Genomic DNA, 20,972 nt, shown 5'->3' on the forward strand with positions numbered 1-20,972 from the left:
AAGGCGCTTCACAAGGTCAGAGGAGAGCAAGACCTCAGGACTCCGAGCTGGCTAGTCACCAGCTCCCTGGGCTGTTCTCAACCCTACTACCCTGCTACCTCTGGTTCTCGCACACACTGGTTTTTCCTCCAGGAATGAATACCCCAAGGCGCATGCACACAGAAACAGCCACAGCCCACTTCACCTCAGGAAAGCAAAGACATGCACTGCTCTGACCCTGACTAGGAAATACCAAAGTTTGTGTGTAGGAACAAGATCATCATCGTGAAAATGGAGCCACAATGGAGCCAACCAAGAGCTTAATAAACATACTTTTCCTGGGGTCAAGAAACACATTAAAATGAACCAGGCCTCGGCAATCTTAAAGTGAGGGTGGAAACAGGAAACAGTAAAATGAGGACCAGGTAAACTTTTTTTTGCTCTCTTTTTATTATTGTTTCAGGGTTTTTTTTTTTGGGGGGGGGGGTGATTTACTTATCAAAGATGTAGTAATTAATTCGTTTTGGTTCATTCTTAGTGGAGATCATTTAGGAGAGAAATCATAAGAAAGCTAAAATGAAAGGAAAAAATCGGCAAAATTGGTGTGAGAGCAGATGAATTAATAGTACCAAGCAGAAGAACCTGGAGCGATGACTCAGTGGTTAAGAGCACTGACTGCTCTTCCAGAGGACCCGGGATGAGTTCCCAGCAAGCACATGGCAGCACATAACTGTCTGTAACTCCAGTTCCAGGGGACCTAAAACCCATGGCAAAACACTAATGCACGTAAAATAAAATTCAAAAAAAAAAAAAAATAGTAGCAAACAGTTGAAGGGGCCTGGCCATGTTCTCCACGTGTCTTCCCCTTGCTGCTCTTTCCTCTGGACCTGGTTCCCACATCGTGCCTCCTTTAGACTTCCCAGCTCTCACAAGTGAGGTGAATGGGTTGCCTGCTTCCTTGGAACTCTCCATACTTCATTCTGCTAGTGGTGTCTATCACATTCTAACCTCTTGAGTCACTATCTGTGTATTTTGAATGTCTTTTCTCCTCCTTTTTTTTTTTTGTTCAGTGCCTTCAAAATGGCCCAATCTTGCCCCAGAAATGTATTGAGATACTAACAAAGGGAACACATGAAATAACTACCACGTGCTAGATTCAGGGTAAGTGAGATGTTTAAGATGGAGCCAAGCTTCTTATTTTCCACTTTAGTGGTCCTCTTAGTTGAGACCTGGGTATCAGATAGAAGTACTGCGTAGAATGACTCTGTTAGCAAGAGTGAGAAAAGATCTGGTTGGCTCCCAATGCCGTACCCAGCTAGCCATTAAGGACAGCGATCGCTGTGTCCTAGTGCACTCAGCCAAAACAGTTAAACATAGCTATGATAAGGGCTTGCTGTTTTTCTCTGTACCACAAAAGTGTGATCAGAGTCAAAAGTTCCCAATTCTCCAACTTCAGGGAAAAAAAAATTAAAGGAGTGCTACAAAAAAAAAAAATCTATTCTGACATTCTTAAAATGCAGTAATCATAGGTATCAAATAAGTTTTGATATTTATAATGAAGAGATCTTTTTGCTCTTTTTTTCCACTTTTAATGACAGACTATTTCTTTTGTCATTAATTTTGGCTTCTAGTTCTCGAACCTGCCCTATACACTTTTTGTCCTTTGTTTCTTATCATGTCAATGCATTCCCTGCTGTTAACATATTTTCCGGTTCCGAGCTTTACCTTGGTTTCTCTCTCTTCACTGTGTGCTTCCAGTCTTTTATCTCATCTAGTCTTTTTCTCTGTGTATACGGGAAAGCTTTTATTCTACTATGATATGAGATTCAATCTGGGGAAATGAATTCAAACTTGATGCTGCACATTACATTCCTAAACTATGTAATCCTAGCTAGTGTTGTCAGGATTCCTATACATCTCCTAGTATGGATGAATAGCAGTAGAAGAGATTGTTCTCATTCTCTCTTTGTGTGTATATGCACACACACACACACACACACACACACAAGAAAACATTAGTCACACACAACACATAAGCAATAGAGGAACTTGGTCATAAGCATACCTCACCAAAAGTGTTCTAAACAACTATGCTAATAAAGAGAATCAAATGAATGTTAATAATTCCTTGGTTTTTGAAATTTTAATTTTATTTTCTAGAAAACACATTTGAAGACATTTTCCAATTTCTTTATTTGACTAGCAAATGTTATTTTCAAATTTTTTTCCTTTCCAATATGTCGATTATACAAATGTTTTAACACAGAAAATATTAATTCCTATAAGTGAAGAATGGTTTTATTAACAATTAATAATGTATTCATCTTATGCATAATTAACATAATTGCAGTCAGAGACTAAAATGGATAATTTTATCTAAAACTTGAAAATGATTTGTGTGTGTGCAAATGTATGTATATATAAATGTAGTTAGATAGATACATAATTTATGGGCAAAATACACAAACTGTTATTATCATGTCTACATAGACCTACAAGGACTATTGAAAAATAAAATTTAAAAAGAAAACAAAAACGTTGTATATGTCGGGCTGTGTACCTTGTAGAACCTTAGTATGCAGGCAAAGATGCCATTCATTCAGAAAACAGCTTTAAGCTACCTAAGATAACTGTGTGAATATGTTCTATTCTAAGCAGTTACTTTGACTTGACTTTCTCATAATCCAAAGGATAAGGGATTGCAAGCAGTGGAAGTGGAGGACTGACTGTGCAGGAGAGGCAATGGAGTGTGAGGGGTCTCCGCAGAGATTACCATGGGCTGCTGAGCACTTAGAGCTGTTTCTGAATCTGGAAAATTAAGAGGGAAGGCCTTCTGATGAAGAAGCTGACACTTACACTGGTGAATGAAAATGAGGGGTGGTGTATAGACAGTAGGGGTAGCATGTCCGAGAGTGCACAGAACAGCTAGAAGAAGGCCCTGGTGAAGGGCTGGAGAGATGGCTGGGCAGAGAAGAGTGCTTATAGCAGAAGAACAAGAATCTGAGTTTGATTTGTACACCCACGATAAAAGCTGAGCAAAGCAATATCCCAACTCACAAACTCCAGTGGGGAAGCTCCCTGCTCCACCAGAGGCCACACTAGCCAACAGAACACCAGGTAATCCCCTCACCTGCTCACTGCTCCCACTCACTCAGTGCCAACCCACCTACCCCAACTACTTCTCCTATTCTCATCACCATATCCAGGCACACAACTCCAGGAGAAGGCCCCTGGTCCACCATAGGCCACACCAGCAAGCAGAACTCTAGGTCGGCCACTTGCCTGAGAACTACCCCTACTCTCTCAATGCCCATCCACCTTGCACACACCCACCCCTCCCCTCCTTGTCCAGTCCCCTGTGCCAGCAGAGGCCCCTTGCTTAACCAGAGGACCCACCAGGCACCAGAACTGCTGGCAGGCCACCCACCGGGGACTATCCCCACTCAGTGCCTGCCCAGCCTACCCCCAGTGGCCTCAACACTTCCCATAACCATATACAGGCTCCTACCTCCTGTAGAAGAGCCCCCTCCCCTCTGCTGTTCCAGAGGTCATACCAACTGCCAGAACTCCACCCCAACTCAAGTGGAAACACCCTGCTGGACCAGAGGCCATCCTGGCCATCAGAAATCCAGCCCCTAACCCAAGTGGAGACTCACTACTCAACTGCAAGCCACTACAGCCTGAACACCAGAGAAGAAACAGAAATCAATGAACAAAGATAAACTCAAAAATCGGTATCTGCACCTATAATCACACCAAAACCAGATGCCTGGACACTAGTGTAAGAACACAATCAACAACAGTCAAGGCAATATATCACCATCAGAGCCCAGTTATCCTACTACACCAAGCCCTGACTATTCCAGCACAGCTGAAGCACAAGAAAACGACCTTAAAACCAACTTTATGAAAATGATAAAGGTCATTAAAGATGAAATGAATAAATCTTTTAAAGAAAGCCAAGAGAAAAAAAAAACAGTTGAAAGAAATGAATAAAACTGTTCAAGATCTGAAAATGGAAATAGAAACAATGAATAAAACACAAACTGAGAGAATTCTAGAAACAGAAAATCTAGGTAAGTGAACAGGAACTACAGATGCAAACATCACCAACAGAAAACAAGTGATGGAAGAGAGAATCTGAGACTTTGAAGATACAATAGAAGAAATACATACATCAAAGAAAATGTTAAATCTAAAAAAATTCTGACACAAAACATCCAGGAAATCAGGGACATTATGAAAAGACTAAACCTAAAAGAAAAACAATAGGAGTAGAAGAAGAAGTATCTCAGATTAAACACCCAGAAATATTTTTAACAAACTCATAGAAGAAAATTTTCCTAACCTAAAGAAGGACATGCCTATAAAGGTACAAGAAGCTTACAAAACACCAAATAGATTGGACCAGAAAAGCAAGTCCCCTTACCACACAGTAATCAAAAAACTAAATATACAGAACAAAGAAATAATATTAAAATCTGAAAAGGAAAAAGAGCAAGTAACACATAAAAGTAAATGCAGAACTATTAGAATTACACCCAACTTCTCAATGGAGATTCTAACAGTCAAAAGGGCCAGGACATATGTCCTGCAGACTCTTAACAGACCACAGATGCCAGCCCAGACTACTATACTCAGCAAAACTTTCAATCACCATAAATGGAGAAACAAGATATTACATGATAAAGTCAAATTTAAATAATATGTATCCACAAATCCAGCTCTACAGAAGGTATTAGAAGGAAACCTCCAACTCAAGGAGGTGAACTACACCCACGAAAACACAGGAAACAAATAATCTCACACCAGCAAAATCAAAAGAAGGAAAACACACACACACACACACACACACACACACACACACACACACACACTACCACCACCACCAATAACAACAAAGTAACAGGAATTAACAGTCATTGGTCATTATTATCTCTCAATATCAATAGACTCAATTCCCCAGGAAAAAAAAGACACAGGCTAACAGAATGGATGGGAAAACAGGATCCAGCCTTCTGTTATGTACAAGAAACATACCTCAACATCAAAAATAGACATTACCTCAGAATAAAGGCATGGAAAAAGATTTTCCAAGCAAATGGAGTTAAGAAACAATCTGGTGTAGTCATTATAATATCTAACAAAATAAACTCCAAACCAAGATTAATCAAAACAGACAGGGAAGGAACATTTCATTTTCAAAGGAAAAATACACCAAAATGATCTTTCAATTCTTAAAATCTATGCCCAAACTCAAGGGCAGCAGTGTTTGTAAAGGAAATACTACCAAAGCCTAAATCACACTCTGAACTTCACTCATTGATAGTGGGAGAAATCAATACCTTACTCACACCAATGAGCAGATCATCCAGACAAAAACTAAAAGAAAGATAATGGAGCCAATACTTGTTATTAACTAAATGGACACAACAGGTACTTGGAGAACATTTCACCCAAACACAAGAGAATATATTTTCTTCTCAGCACCTCACAGAACGTTCTCAAAAATTGACCACATACTCCTTCAAAGAGCAACTATCAACAGATACAAGAAAATTGAAATAACCACCTGCATCCTATCAGACCACCAAGGATTAAACCTGGATTTTCAAGAACAGAAACAACAGAAAGCTTACAAACTCATGGAAACTGAACAATTCTCAACCAAATGACTGCTAGATCAAAGGAGAAATAAAGAAATTAAAGACTTCCTAGAATACAATGAAAATGAATGCACAACATACCTAAACTTATAGGACACAATGAAAGCAGTGCTAAGAGGCAAGTTCATAGTACTAAGTGCTTACACAAAGAAACTAGAAAGATTTAATACTAGAAACTTAAGAGCGCACCTAAAAGCTCCTGAACAAAAGGAAGCAAGGTAATCCAAGAGGAGTAGACAGCAGGAAATAATCTAACTGAAGGCTAAGATCAATTAAATAGAAATGAAAAGAACAATACAAGGAATCAACGAAACAAAGAGTTGGTTCTTTGAGAAAATCTACAAGACAGACAAATCCTTATCTATACTAACTAAAAGACAGGAAGAGAATATACAAATTAACAAAATCTGAAACAAAAAAAAGGGGGACATAGCAACAAACACAGAGGAAATCCAAAGAATCTTTAGGTCATACTTTAAAAATGTATACGCCACAAAAATGGAAAATCTAAAAGAAATGGATAACAATCTCCATAGATACCACTTACCAAAGTTAAATCAAGATCAGATAAACAATTTAAATAGACCAATTACACCTAAGGAAATAGAAGCAGTCATTGAAAACCTCCCAACCCCACCCCCACACACACACACACAAAGAAAATGCCCACAGTCATATGCTTTTAGCTCAGATTTCTCCCAGACCTTCAAAGAAGAACTAACACCAAAACTCCTCAAATTATTTCACAAAATAGAAACAGAAGGAACATTGACAAGTTCAGTTATGAGTCCATAGTCACCCTGATACCCAAACCACACAAAGATTCAACAAGGAGAGAGAAATACAGACTAATTTCCCTCACATACACAGGTGCAAAAATACTCACTAAAATGCTTGCAAACTGAATCCAAGAACACATAAAACAAAAGATCATGCACCATGATCAAGTAGGTTTCATCCAAGAAATGCTGGAATGGTTCTGCATAAGAAAATAGTCATTGTAATCCATGACATAAACAAACTGAAAGGAAAAAAAATCACATGATCATCTTGTTAGATTCTGAAAAAGCCTTTGAGAAAATCCAACACCCATTCATGATAAAGAAAAGTCTTAGAGACCAGGAATACAAGGGATATTCCTAAACATAATAAAGGCAATATGCAGCACTCTGTTAGCAACATCAAATTAAATGGAGAAAAACTCAGCAATTCCACTAAAATCAGAAACTAGACAAGGCTGTCCATTCTCAAATATCTATTCAAAATAGTACTTGAAGTTCTACTTAGAACAATAAGACAACTAAAGCAGGTCAAGGGCATACAAATTGGAAAAGAAGAAGTCAAAGTATCATTATTTGTAGATGATATGATAGTATACATAAGAAACCCCAAAAACTCTACCAGTGAACTCCTACAGCTGATAAACACCTTCATTGAAGTGGCTGGATACAAGATTAACTAAAAAATAAAAATCAGTAGCCCTCCTGTATACAAACAACAAACAGGCTGAAAAAGAAGTCAGGGAAACAATGTCCTTCACAATAGCCACATATAAAATATCTTGGGCTAACTCTATCCAACCAAGTGAGAGACCTGTCTGATAAGAATTTCATATCCTTGAGGAAAGAAATTGAAGAAGATATCAGAAGATGGAAAGATTTCCCATGTTCATGGATAGATAGGATTAATACAGTAAAAATGGCAATCTTACTAAAAGCAATCTACAGATTCAACACAATCCCCATGAAAATTCTAACACAATTCTTTACAAACCTTGAGAATACAATACTCAACTTCATATGGAAAAAAAACAGAATAACTAAAACAATTCTGTACAATAAAAGTACTTTCTGAGGAATCACCATCCCTGATTTCAAGCCCTACTACAGAGTTGTAGTAATAAAAACCACATAGTATTGAATTGAAGACCTAGACATAAATCCACACAATGATGGACACATGATTTTTTGACAAAGAAGCCAAAATTAAACAATGGAAAATAGAAGGCATCTTCAGTAAATGATGCTGGTCTAAATGGATGTCAGCAGGTAGAAGACTGTAAATAGATTCACATTTATCACTCTGCACAAAACTCTCATCCAAGTGAATCAAAGACCTCAAATTAAATCCAGATACACTGAACATGATAAAAGAGAAAGTGGGAAATAGCCTGGAATGCATTGGCAGGGGAGACAACGTCCTCAACAGAACACAAATAGTGCAGGCATTAAGACTGACAATTAATAAATGGGACTTCATGAAAGTGAAAAGCTTCCATAAGGCAAAAGACACCATCAATAGTACAAAATGTCAGCCCACATAATGGCAAAAAATTTTCACCAACTCCATATCTGAGATAGGGCTAATATCGTGTGTGTGTGTGTGTGTGTGTGTGTGTGTGTGTGTGTAAAGAAATTAGACATCAACAAAGTAAATAATCCAATTTAAAAATGGTGTTTGGATCTAACTGGATAATTCTGAACAGAGGAATCTCAAATGGCCAAGAAGCACTTGAAGACATGTTCAATATGCTTAGCCATCAGGGCAATGCAAATCAAAACAACTCTGTGATTCCATTTTACATCAGTCAGAATGGCTAAGATCAAAAACACAAGTGACAGTTCATTCTGGGAAGGATGTGAAGCAAGGGGAACAGTCCTCCATTGATACTAGGAGTACAAACTTGTACAGCCACGTTGGAAATCAAGACGCCTGTTTCCCAGAAAGTTGGGAAGTTATTTACCCCAAGACCCAGCTACACCACTCCTGGACATATACCCAAAGTATGCTTCATCCTACCACAAGGACACATGTTCATCTATGTTTATATCAGCTTTATTCATAATAGCCAGAAACTGGAAACAACATATGTCCTTCAACAGAAGAATGGATAAATAAAGTGTAGTGCATTTACACAACAGAGTATTAATCAACTATTAAAAACAATGACATGATATTTGGAGACAAATGGATGGAACTAGAGAAAATCCTCATAAGTGAGGTATTCTAGACTCAGAAAGACAAATATGGTAGGTACACACTTATTAGTGGATATTAGCTGTTAAGTAAATGATAATCTTGCTACAATTTACAGACCTAGAGAGATTAAGTAATAAGGAGGACACATTGATCACCCTGGCTAGGGGAAATATAATAGATTTTTCAGGTGGACTGGGGGAAGGTGGGGATGGGAACAGGAGGGATGAGGATGTTGAGGGAGAGAGTACTGAGAGTGACAACCGGAACTGGGCGGGGGGAGCATTTGCAGGGGGAGGTGATGTCTAGTGTGGTGGAAACTCCCTGGACTCTACAGGATTGACTTTAGTGAAGAGTCCTTGAAATGGGGGATGTGGAACCTGAGCTGGCCATCTTCTATAACCAGACAAGGCTTCCAGCTGAGACAATGACAAGCCACAAAATCTTTGACCTACACTCTGTCCTGCCTACAAGATGTGCTGGGTTAATGGTGGTAGAGAACTTGTAAGAGTGGCCAATCAATGAGTGGTCCAACTTGAGGCCCATCCTAAGAGATGGAGCCCATGCCAAGAGAGGGAGCCCACACCCAAATGGCCAAGAAAGAGAGGATGGACAGCCCAGAGATCCATGATAGAACCTAACACAACTAGAAAAAAATTTCAATGAAATAATTACTAATGGTTCTTTGCTATACCCATAGATTGGTGTTTCACCCAATTTTCATCAGAGAAGTGTTATCCAGCAACTGATGGGAGCAGATGCAGAGACTCACAGCCAAACACTAGGCAAAGCCAGGAGAACCCCGCAGAAGAGGGGGAGGAAGGATTGTAGGAGCCAGAGGTATTAAGGACACCAAGAGAACACGGCCCACAGAATCAACTAAACAGGGCTCATAGGGGATCATGGAGACTAAAATGAAAATTAGGGAACCCATATGGTTCTGAGCTAGGTCCTCTGCATATGGTTGTGTAACTAGGTGTTCCTGTGGGACTCCTAACAGTGGGAGTGAGGGATGTCTCTGACTCTTTCATGTGTTCTTGGGAACTTTTTCCTCCTACTGGGTTTGCCTCCTCCAGCCTTGATATGAGGGTTTGTGCCTAGACTTACGGTAACATTTTATGACATGTTCAGGTGATACCAGGTGATACCTGGGAGGCCTGCTATTTTATTTTCTTTCCTTTTTTTTGAAGGGAAATGGAGTAAGAGTGGATCTGGGGAAGAGAGGAGGTTGTGTGTGTGTGGGGGGGGGGCCTGGAGGGAGTGGAGGGAGGGGAAACTATGGTTGGGATGTAATTTATGAGAGAAGAATAAATAAAAAGAGAGAATAAAAAATAAATTAAAAAAAAAAACTAGGCAAAGCCATGCATGTTTACAGCCTTGTAGGGGCAGGGACAGGGCCAACAGGAACTTATGTGCCTGCTTACAACCTACCTAGCCCCCAGGTTCAGTGACAAACCCTGCTGCTGGGAGCCGCAGAAATATGAAGTACGAATTAAGTTGGCTGTGGCGAAAGCTAATACCTGGAAGAAGCCAAGGGCATTTCCAGAGGATGAAGCCAAGACTCAAGGAAATATTGGTGATATTGGCTCTTGAATATTAGCTGTTTTCCTGAAATGAATTTCTTGCTTGCTATTGTAGCTTCTCCATTTCTAGAACAGTGTGTTGATCATTTATTGGGCTCAATTTCCCCTATGCTATTGGAATATTTGGACAACCTTCCCCAACTGTGCTAATATCAGCAACACAGCCTGACACCCAATTTCAAGCCTCTCTGAAACTATCCAGCCAGAACCTTCTCTGGACGAAAGTACCTTATCTGAGAAACTTGCCAGACTTTTTAAGAACAGACCATCTGTCAGAGAAGATAAAGATTTACAGTGACAATTGCCCAAGCCAGGTGGATGTGCTAATTAAGCTTAACTTTCTCCTTTTCCAAATCTTATCTCTAGTTCCAGATCTCCCTTTAACAATTACTAGGTGCATCTAGCTGTGACACAGGGTGCCTAGTCACCGAGTGCACTCCCCCATCCTGCCAGACAACTGTGGCAGCCAAGATAGGTTGGACAGATAAGGAGCCAAAGGAAAATAAGGCAGTTTTATTTTCACTAGTCCCTGGGAGACTCCTAACACTTTACCTGACCACTTCTAAGAATATAGTTTGAGCACATAAACTTCCTTTCTCAGATCTATTAACTGAATTTAGCCCTCAGTTGATTCATTTCCCATTAGCCACTTCCCTTTTGAGTCACAGATGATGGCTGACAATTACTGCTCTTTTGTGTGGGTCTTATTGCCCCTCCTTTTGACCCTGAGGGAATTCAAGCCTGGTGATCTTGCCTTAGACAGATCATTGTTATTGCACAGGTATATAACTGTAAAGCTCAGAGACTTGAGGAGAACTAGATTGGAGGACTAGAAGAGAGACTAGAAGAACGAAATGGAAGACAAAAAAGAGCCAGGTGGGGAAGAACAAGATGAGAAAGAAGGATATGGGAGAGATAAGATGGGCAATAACTACATGGATGAGAACCTAGATGGGGCAGAACTAGATGAAGGAATTAAGATAGCACTTAGAGGAAACAGCAGAAAAATGTAGAGAGAAATCAGTCAAGAAAGGAGTTAAATAAGAGGGCAGAATAGAAGCTGTGTAGAGAGAGAACTGACTCAAAAGAATAAAGTGAATTGTGGTGGTATTGTGTTCCCCAAAATATTGTGCACTCTAATAAACCTATCTGGGGTCAGAGAACAGAACAGCCACGATATTAAACATAGAGGTTAGACAGTGGTAGCACACACCTTTAATCCTAGCATTCCAGAGGCAGAGATCCACCTGGATCTCTGTGAGTTCAAGACCACACTGGAAACAGCTAGACTTGGTGACTCACGCCTTTAACACCACGAAGTGAGACTTTAATCCCAGGAAGTGATGACAGAAAGCAGAAAGGTATTTAAGGTGTGAGGACAAGGAACTAGAGCCTGGTTAAGCTCTTAGGCTTTTGAGCAGCAGTTCAGCTGAGATCCATTTGGATGAGAACTCAGAAGCTTCCATTCTAAGGAAACAGGATCAGCTGAGGAATTGGCAAGGTGAGGTAGCTGTGGCTTGTTCTGCTTCTCTGATCTTCCAGCATTCACTCCAATACCCAGCACCAGGTTTATTTTTATTAATAAAAACTTTTAAGATTCATGCTACAGTGAATGGACTAAAGGGTTTCGTGTACGTAGATTCAATTCTTATAGTCTAAAATTAGATTATCAGCTATTGTAGATTCTTCCACGGACCCTGAAAGAAGGCTATCGAGGGGCTGGACCCCAATAGTCTTTGTTACCCTGTCTCAAGTAAATATTGCACAGTGACAAAGTCCCAAGCAGTATACCTGCACACATGTCATACATACTCATATATAGAGAATTAAATTAAAAAGAAGATATGGTGACTACCAGCAAATGGAAAAAATCATATAGTTTGAGTAGGGGTGTGCGTTTAGCTAGAGAGGTGGAAAAACAAGGGCCAGAAAAAGGCAGGAAGTAGCCAGCTGTCAAACATCTTTATTAGGTATCACATCTGAGGGACCTTGTATCCCATGAAAGTAAGTGATAAAGTCATCTCATACCTTTAAAAAAAATCACCTGGCACCAGTGAATCCAGCTAATGGACAGGGTAAGCAGGAATGGATGGCAGGAGACTATATGGGAGCTCTGCCTTATTTCAGGTGAAATACACCAATCGTCAGAAACAACAGTGTTTATATGATTCAGATAGAAAGTAGTTGTGCAGGAAATCAAGGCAACAGAATTCACTGGAATTGAGAGCTTGTGTAATTTAGCGTATACAAAGAATCAATGATATATTTTATGCCTTCTGAACTGGTTGCACAGATGGAGGATATTTATCTTTGGATGAGAAACAGGAGCGAGGCGATGGATTCTCTTTAAGCCACCTATTAAGAATGAAATAAAGAATTCTGTGTGAGTTGAATATATTAGTCCTGCACTCCAGGAGCAAATACTTGTCCAGAGTTATAAAACTGGGAAGCATCAGTTTCCAGGTGGCTGTTGAAAGTGGGGAAAGATAAATTTACTGGTCTCTTACAGTGTGGCAAAAAAAAAAAGGACATCAGAGAATACAGCCATAAAGACAACCAAGCAGGAGTGATAAATTGGAATCCGGAGCAAAAGCAAACTGGAGTTCCACTTCTGCTGAAAGAACCAAGGGATACTTTTTCTTCACTTACTTTAGTTTTATTCTCTGGTTCCTGGTTTAAACCAAGATACAATCTATAGTAATAGCACAAAACCTGTCCTATATTTTAAGCGTGCCCATCGATAGGAAAAGAATCACTTCTTATGTCAGTAATGCTGAAAAGAGAAAAATCAAAGACAAAACACCATATGTGCTTTTCAAATCCTATCTACACATGACAGGTCAGTGATCTGAAGAGAGATCATCGAGAGGTATATTAAGATATTACAGTAGCTAATATGATTTATCCAGCCTGTTTTCTACTGACTCCTGACACTTATTCTAAGGAATTGTTAGTGAGCTGAAACATTAATGGGAACCTCCAATAAAAGCCTGTCTGTCGGGAGGAATATATACTTGATATCTGTTTGTGGTTCGTGACACAAAGCTCCTAAAACCTTTGCAATCTTTGGTGTAACAAGAGTCTTTTTTATACTTATTAGATAAGAGATATCTGAATCTAGATAGCTTCAGAATTGGAGTTGAGTTGCAAAATGCCCAAAGAGTAGTTAGAGGTTTGAGACATTCAGTCTCACTCCACCCAGCAAACTCCAAGGAGAAAAGAGAGTACCAAGATCAAATGGATAAGCATTTTCCAATGCCATAATCAATGTACCCACATAATAAAGCCATGTTGAGTAGATAGATAGATAGATAGATAGATAGATAGATAGATAGATAGATTAGATAGGTAGATTAGATAGATAAGATAGATAAAATATAAGACAGACTTTGGAGAGCTTTCAGGTTGCTGAGTTCATGGATGCTTCTGAAGGGTGGCTTTCCCACATTTCTTTCCCTATGCGTTTCTTCTTCTTGCTCTTTATCTATAGTGTTTGTTATGTTCTTTGTAATAAACCATGAAATGCCTAGAAAATGCTGTCCAGAGGTCTGTAGTTGTCCTAGAAGATTAACCAATTCTGGGGAAGTAGTCCCCCAATTTAGAGCCATGTGTTCAGGAGCACAGCTAAAACAATCTAAAACTTACAACTGGCATCTAAAGTGGGGAGTCATCACCTAGGACTTGACACCCATTGAGATGCAAGGCTCTATTCAGGAACAGGATGTGGAAATTGAATTAAAGCATTGGACATCTGATTGGTATCTGTTGATTGGTTGCTAGTAGAGAGAAATATACACATCTTGATCATTATGATGGTTCATTTTAATTGTCATCTTGTCAGTGTCTAGTATCACCAGGAATTAGAGTCTCAATGAGGGACCATCCAGATCATGTTGTTCTGTGGGCACAATTATATTGATTGCATTTATTGAGTTGGAAAGACCTGCCCACTGTGGATGGCATCATTACCATGACACCATTCTGTGAATTGTATGTAAAACTGAGCACTGGCATGCATGTGTTAATTTGTTCCTCTCTGCCTCTTGACCATGAATGAAATGTGACCAGTTTCCTCAAGACCCTGCCACTGTGACCCCTCTAAAGTGATGGCCTGTAACATAGGTCTGTGAACTCAAATCCTTGCTACTTTTAGGATATTTTGTCACTGGAACAGAAACAAAATTAAGACAGTCACAAAGGGTAAATGCATGGTATATGGAGTATGTGTGAATGCAGAGAGGGAAAAAAAGAGCTAATATTTTTTTCTCTAGCCTTGTCTTATAATTGAAACCAGTTTATTGTTCATTTTCCTCTAGACTTTTTTTCCCACAAGACTGTATTGTAACCACAGGATCATTTTATTATGGAAGAATGACATAATCACTCAAAGCAAAGATGTCACTCAATCATTTGTCTCTTTTATCAAACAGTTATGCAGATCATTTTAATTGCGTTTGAAAAAAATTCTTCACTATCCAGATGATTATATTTATTTCTTTATATGTTTTTCTACTTTTCCACTCCCATGATGATATGTTACATCAGCAATCAAAAGCATGCTGGATATATAGTATGTGCTCACACATAAGCATGTTTACCACCACACACACACACACACACACACACACACACACACACACACACACAGAGAGAGAGAGAGAGAGAGAGAGAGAGAGAGAGAGAGAGAGAGAGAGAGAGAGAGAAGACATACTAACACATACACATGAATAAAAATAGTTTTAACTAAATGAGAAAAGAAAGGAAATCAATACAAATAAACACCCATTCAATTCATTCACTATTAATTTCTTTTGAACACTCTGAATTCAGTCTTCTGAAAAAGAACAAATGTTAGAACAGAAGATACAAGAATATATCATTGAAAAGGCTGATATAAAGGTCACATATATTATTAATGACTTCAGATGTTGTTAGCTGAGATTGGACTATTTTATTCAGCCTCATTGCAAACCTATTTTGTGACAGTAGTGAGTCTATGTGTGTGTATCTTTTCTCAAGGCAAATGTTGCATGAATTTACTCCAGCACAAAGCTACACACACATACAATCTTCAAGAACCTTCCTCTTAGGTTCCAGTATGTAGGTGTCAAATTCTGAAGTGGATATACCCTGGTCTAAAAGATAACCTCTTTCCCTTCCTTCACATTCATCTTATCACCCTCCTCTCTGCCTGGCCTTTGTTACCCTCCTGAAAAGCAGTAATACCTATGATCAAGGGGTCAAGTTCTGAATGTACAGAAACTGGCCACTAAGTAGCTACCTGACCTCAGAGAACTTACTCACTGTGCTGCGGCTTCTCTACAACATGGAATACAGTATTTGTTTATGAGGAGAACAAATATAATAATAAACCTACATATTTTAAACTATTGTTCCCCATTGGCAAATAGTATTGCCAGTGTTTTCAAATTGTAGGCATCCATGTTTTTGGAAGATTCTTTCTTGTTAGAAACTCATTTTGTTATTTAGCACACAGTGAGTTTAATTATGTTTTTTACAATTTCACACAACTACTTGAACAACTTTGATTACCTTTGAAGATACAAACTAGAATATGTACTCTGAGAACAACTGAGAAAGCATAAATGAACTAGAGTTAAAAGGGGGAAATGACTGCTTATTTAGAATTCTGAACTACCATGGAAATGAAAAATAAAATTATCTTCAATATTTTCCATCTGGAAGCCAGATCATATAGGCATTTAAAATTAAAGCAAACATTCTGAGTTGTATTTACATGCACAGCAGTATCAGTGTGCATATAACCATAATGAGTTCAGGAGCAACAAGCTGAAGGAAGCTACAGTACTATATGTGTAATGTGCTTTATACGTTGGTCATGCAAGCTCGGTGGTCCGAAATAAGGATATGAGGGGAAAAAGCAATGTGGAAATGTCATAGCCAAATCAACAACTAAGACAGAAGCTGGCCACCTCCTACTCAAATGTCAATTCAGAAGATATTGAAGTGTTCTTGAGTAGGAAGAAATGTAATCTATAATATTTTAGAATACTATGACTAGCCTTTCTGAGAAGGCATTTACAGATTTAAGAAACAAATATCAAATGACTCTAACTTGTACTTTGAACTTTCTGATTCTTTTTGTCTGCAAGTATATGAGCTCACTTGGATTTAAGCTCTGGGAAATCACCAAGTTGCAGAGTGTGATACAGAAATTCCCAGTGTTATGAGGTGCCAATAATCTTACAACTAAAATCAAGTTCTCATACAGTTTCCTAAATCGGGAGCATACTATTTCCTCTGGAGTTGACTACCAAGTTCTCTAAGGCCATTGTTCATCTATAGCTTATCAATTTGTTTCAGTCAAACCCTCAAAAATATTTCATACATATCTTATTGAAGTGGAGAATGTATCACATGAGATCAAGTCGGTATTCTTGATTGTGAGTAAAATAATATTTGAAATATATGATAATAAAAATTAAAGACACATATCATATGTGGTAGTTTGAATAAAAGATGTCTTCCACATTCCCCAGCATTTGAACACTTGATCCCCAGTTGCTGGCACTGTTTGGAGAGGTTTAGGTGTTGTAGGCTCGTTGAGGGAAGTACAAAATAAATTCTTCCATAAGTTACATTTGCTTATGGTGTTTCATCACAGCAGCAGAAAAGTAACTAATACATAATCTCACACAAGAAAAGTTCAGACATAAGGCAGATTTAGCAAAGACATAGTGACCTACTGCTGCCACAGTGATAGTTCCTTTTGCATCTAAATGACCTACCCTCAGTAATGACCCATTTTCCCACTTCAAGACAACCTTAAGAAGCTATGCAGGTTAGTGCATTCATCTTCAACAGAAACAAAAGAACATTTTTAAGTCAGGATTCCCAGAAAATCTTGAAAATATCAGAGTAACTAGTTCAAGTTTTTGGTTTTCCTGCCTGAAGCTAAAGAATCAAAACCACGGAAGCCACCCAGTCTGCGTAATTTATTTTTCCCTCAATCCACTTAAAAATGAAATAAAACAGAACTGATTTCAGAGGCTCTGTATACATTAGAGGTAGAAATGTAAAGCTTTTCTCCAAGATCACATTATATTTGTTATATTGAAATGTCTTCATTAACACCAGGTATAATTTTTGTTTTACAGACATCCTATTAACATAAGCAAACATCCTATGTTTCTTATTAATTGTGTGAGACTCTACTGCTCATAGCTATACAGTTGCATTGGTGCTTGACCTAAAGTGTGTGAACAATATAAACAGGAAATTTTCATGTTTGGGTATCAGTGGAACAAAATTATCTATCAAGATAATTATTCTGAATGACTTGGAATGATAACATTTTGCAGCAAGACTTTTTATTTGCATTTTTATTGAAAATAAATTTTCATACAATATATTCTGATTCAGGTTTTGCCTCCCCCAACCCCTCCGATTCCTCCCTCCTCCCCACCCAACCAACTCCACACCTTCTTTCTCTCTCTTTTTAGAAAAGGAACAGAAAAACAAACAAAACAGAATAAAAAGGAAATAACAAAGAGAAAGCTGAAGAAACATATACACACACCTATAAAAACACAATATCAGAAGCAATAACATACAAGCAAAAGACCAGTAAGACAAATCATGCCCAAGCAGTATGAGACAGTAAGTTTGAAAAAAAAAAATGTTGAGTTCATTTTTTTTTTTTTAGCCATCTACAACTGAGCATGGAACATCACACATAACTTTAAGTGTGGTTAATAAGCCCAGTGAAATTCCATTGGAGAAAACTAATGTTTCTTTTGCAAGTGGATATCAAGTGGAAATAGCTTCTTGGTTAGATATTGTAGACATTTTTAGAGTCCCTGGATCTGACATGATTGAAGCATAGGATTCAAGCCAAGGATTCCAAATCATAAGAATGATTTTTTTTTCTCTTTTTATTCGGATGATTGAATCCAATTTCTATCACTTGTGCCTGACCCAAAAATCCAACCAATAAAATATGATGATTTTAATAGTGTTATAAAGATGACCAGCCATTTTGGTGCAATTCCATAGTCTTTTTATAATAAAGCCAAATAGTATCACAAATGTACCATTTTTCCTCACTAAATCCTACTGCTACTTGAATGCTAATTTTCAGGCCATTGGCATGGGCTGACATTCTATGTTTAGGTCCTGACTTTGACAATCTGCACACCCACCACAAAGTGGGAACACCTGATCCCTTAGAAAATTTAAAATTTCACAATAGTAGCAGACTTCCAAAGACAAGTAGTTAAATCATGTTCTGTTTACCAATATTTTACCCAAGTTCAAAATATTATTTTTTATGTCATTTTTTACTGCATGGTTTGAACATTCTACCCTTTGGAAATTTCTTATGTAATGATAGCTGCAATAAAGACATGTACACTTGAGGGGAGGATTGGGGGAGATGGAGGGAGGATGGGGGGAAGGGGGGGAGAAGGGAGGACAGGGGAATCTGTGGCTGATATGTAAAATTAAATTAAATATAAAATAATTTTTTTAAGAAAGCATGTACACTGTGCAGCTTCAATGAGAGTAGAATGCATCTGCGACATAAGTAACAAATTCCACATGCAATCTTGAAAATCATTAGGGCAAAAAATGAGAGAAGGTGCCAGAACAAGTGAAAACTCCTAAATCAATTTAAACAGTGCAGGGACGACTGAGAGTAGATGGGATAGCTGTCTAAAAATCAAAGACTCCTTCGCTGGGAGGTGTGAATGGATATAGGTGTTCTAAAGCAAAGTTGATAAGTGAGAAAAGGCGGAAGGAAAGCCGCAAAGACTAGCCATCTTTTTCAGAAAGCAGAGCACAGGGGAGTGTTCACTTTACAAACATGTTGACAGCTGATCAAATCCCACAGAAAATAAACTAATATGGGCTCACGATGCCACATGCAGCAGCCAGTTTTGTATTGTGAAAAAAATCTGAAGATAGGTGTTCAGCACATGAGGGGAAAGATGGGTAAGAATAGACTCTTTGCAAACATGACCAAGCAGTGACATGAGAACATGTCCTAAGTGTTCATTGCTTCAACTGGCATCTGTGTTCCTTAGCCTTAATTTTATTTCAGAAAACATTTAAGAATTGTTTATGTACAATGTTAGTAATTATTAAGAATCAGGAAAAGTAAAAATGAATAACATAATCATAGATGTTGAATATATATGTAAATAGTGAAAGACTTATATAAGAAAAAAATAAAATTATCAGTGATGGCTAATCATAAATAAAAATAAACAATTTCAAATCAATTCATATTTATCATTTATTCATTTATTTTATCTCTATATATAGAAAGAGTATGTGTTTGTGTGCACTGCATGCATGCAATATATATAGAGGCAAGAAGGAAGCACTGGATCCCCCTAAAATTGGATATTACCGGCAATTGTTGCCACCATTTGGGTGTTGAACTGGACCTGGGTTTTAACTGAATAGCAAAAGGTTTTAACTGTTTACAAACCTCTCCAGCCCCTTCAGGAAATTCTTAAAGAAGACATGAAAAAAATGAGACCAGAAACAAATAACAAATATACAAAACCTAGAAAATGATGAGAGATGTAAAATGAACAACAAATCAGCATCACCAAAAATCCCTGCATATAAATACACACACACACACACACACACACACACACACACACACACACAGATATCAAAGATAGAGAAAGAGAAGAAAATTTTTTTTCTATTCTATATTTTAAGACAAGAAGAGACTTAAAAATAATCAGGTACAATTTCTCAAAATACTTTATGAAACAAATTAGAGATCAAATATAAATACAGAAGACAAAGGAAAACAACACAAATATAAATTGTGTCAACGAATATAAAGCAAATTTCATAATATAAAAACGGACACAGGCAAGAACTACATAACAATAACAAATCTGATAGGGACAGTATCTGAAATCAATGGGATGTCAGTTATAAATAAATGAGCAAATATATTATAAAAATTATGCATATTTATGAACAAACATTTGAAACATATGACTTCTCACAAAAGAGTATGATCAGAAAGTTTACAAAGAAAATGAAACCATTAGTAAGTATAGAAAGAATGGGAAGAAATAAATATATAATAGTAACCAAAAAATGCAATTAAGTCAAAGGAATCTTTGTGTTCTATTGTGTACTATATAGGAGTACTGTTTGGTGTCAATATTTTGTACAATACTAATATATTCTTGTGTGTGTGTGTGTGTGTGTGTGTGCACGCGCGTGCGTGTGGGTGTGCATTTGAGTGAACATATATCATGTGTGTGAGGGTGCTTGCAGAGGCAATTCTCTCAAAAGAGAGAATTGGAACCTCTAAAGCTGGGGTTATAGGTGGCAATGAGCCAGCATGGATGCTAGGAGTAGAACTCAGGTCTTCTGGAAGAGCTGGAAGTACTCTTAATTGTTGACCATTTTTTTCAAACTTTGTTATGATATTTTCTTTTTTAAAAATATTTTTATTTATTTAATTTGTTTTTCATTTTACATACCAACCAAAGTTCCCCCACCCATTTCTCCTCCCACTCTCCCCTTTCTCCCCCCCATGACCCACCCTCATCCACTCCTCCAAAAGTGTAAGACCTCCCATGGCTAGTCAACAAAGCCTGGTACATTCACTTGAGGCAGGTCTAAGTCCCTTTCCCCTGCATCAAAGCTGAGCAAGACATCCCCCCCATAGGAAATGGGCTCCAAAGAGTCAGCTCATATACCAGGGATTAAGGCCCCTCAAACAGACCAAGCTACACAACTGTCTCCC

The sequence above is a fragment of the Peromyscus eremicus genome, chromosome 15, assembly GCF_949786415.1.
Source record: "Peromyscus eremicus chromosome 15, PerEre_H2_v1, whole genome shotgun sequence".
In the NCBI taxonomy this organism is placed as follows: domain Eukaryota; kingdom Metazoa; phylum Chordata; class Mammalia; order Rodentia; family Cricetidae; genus Peromyscus; species Peromyscus eremicus.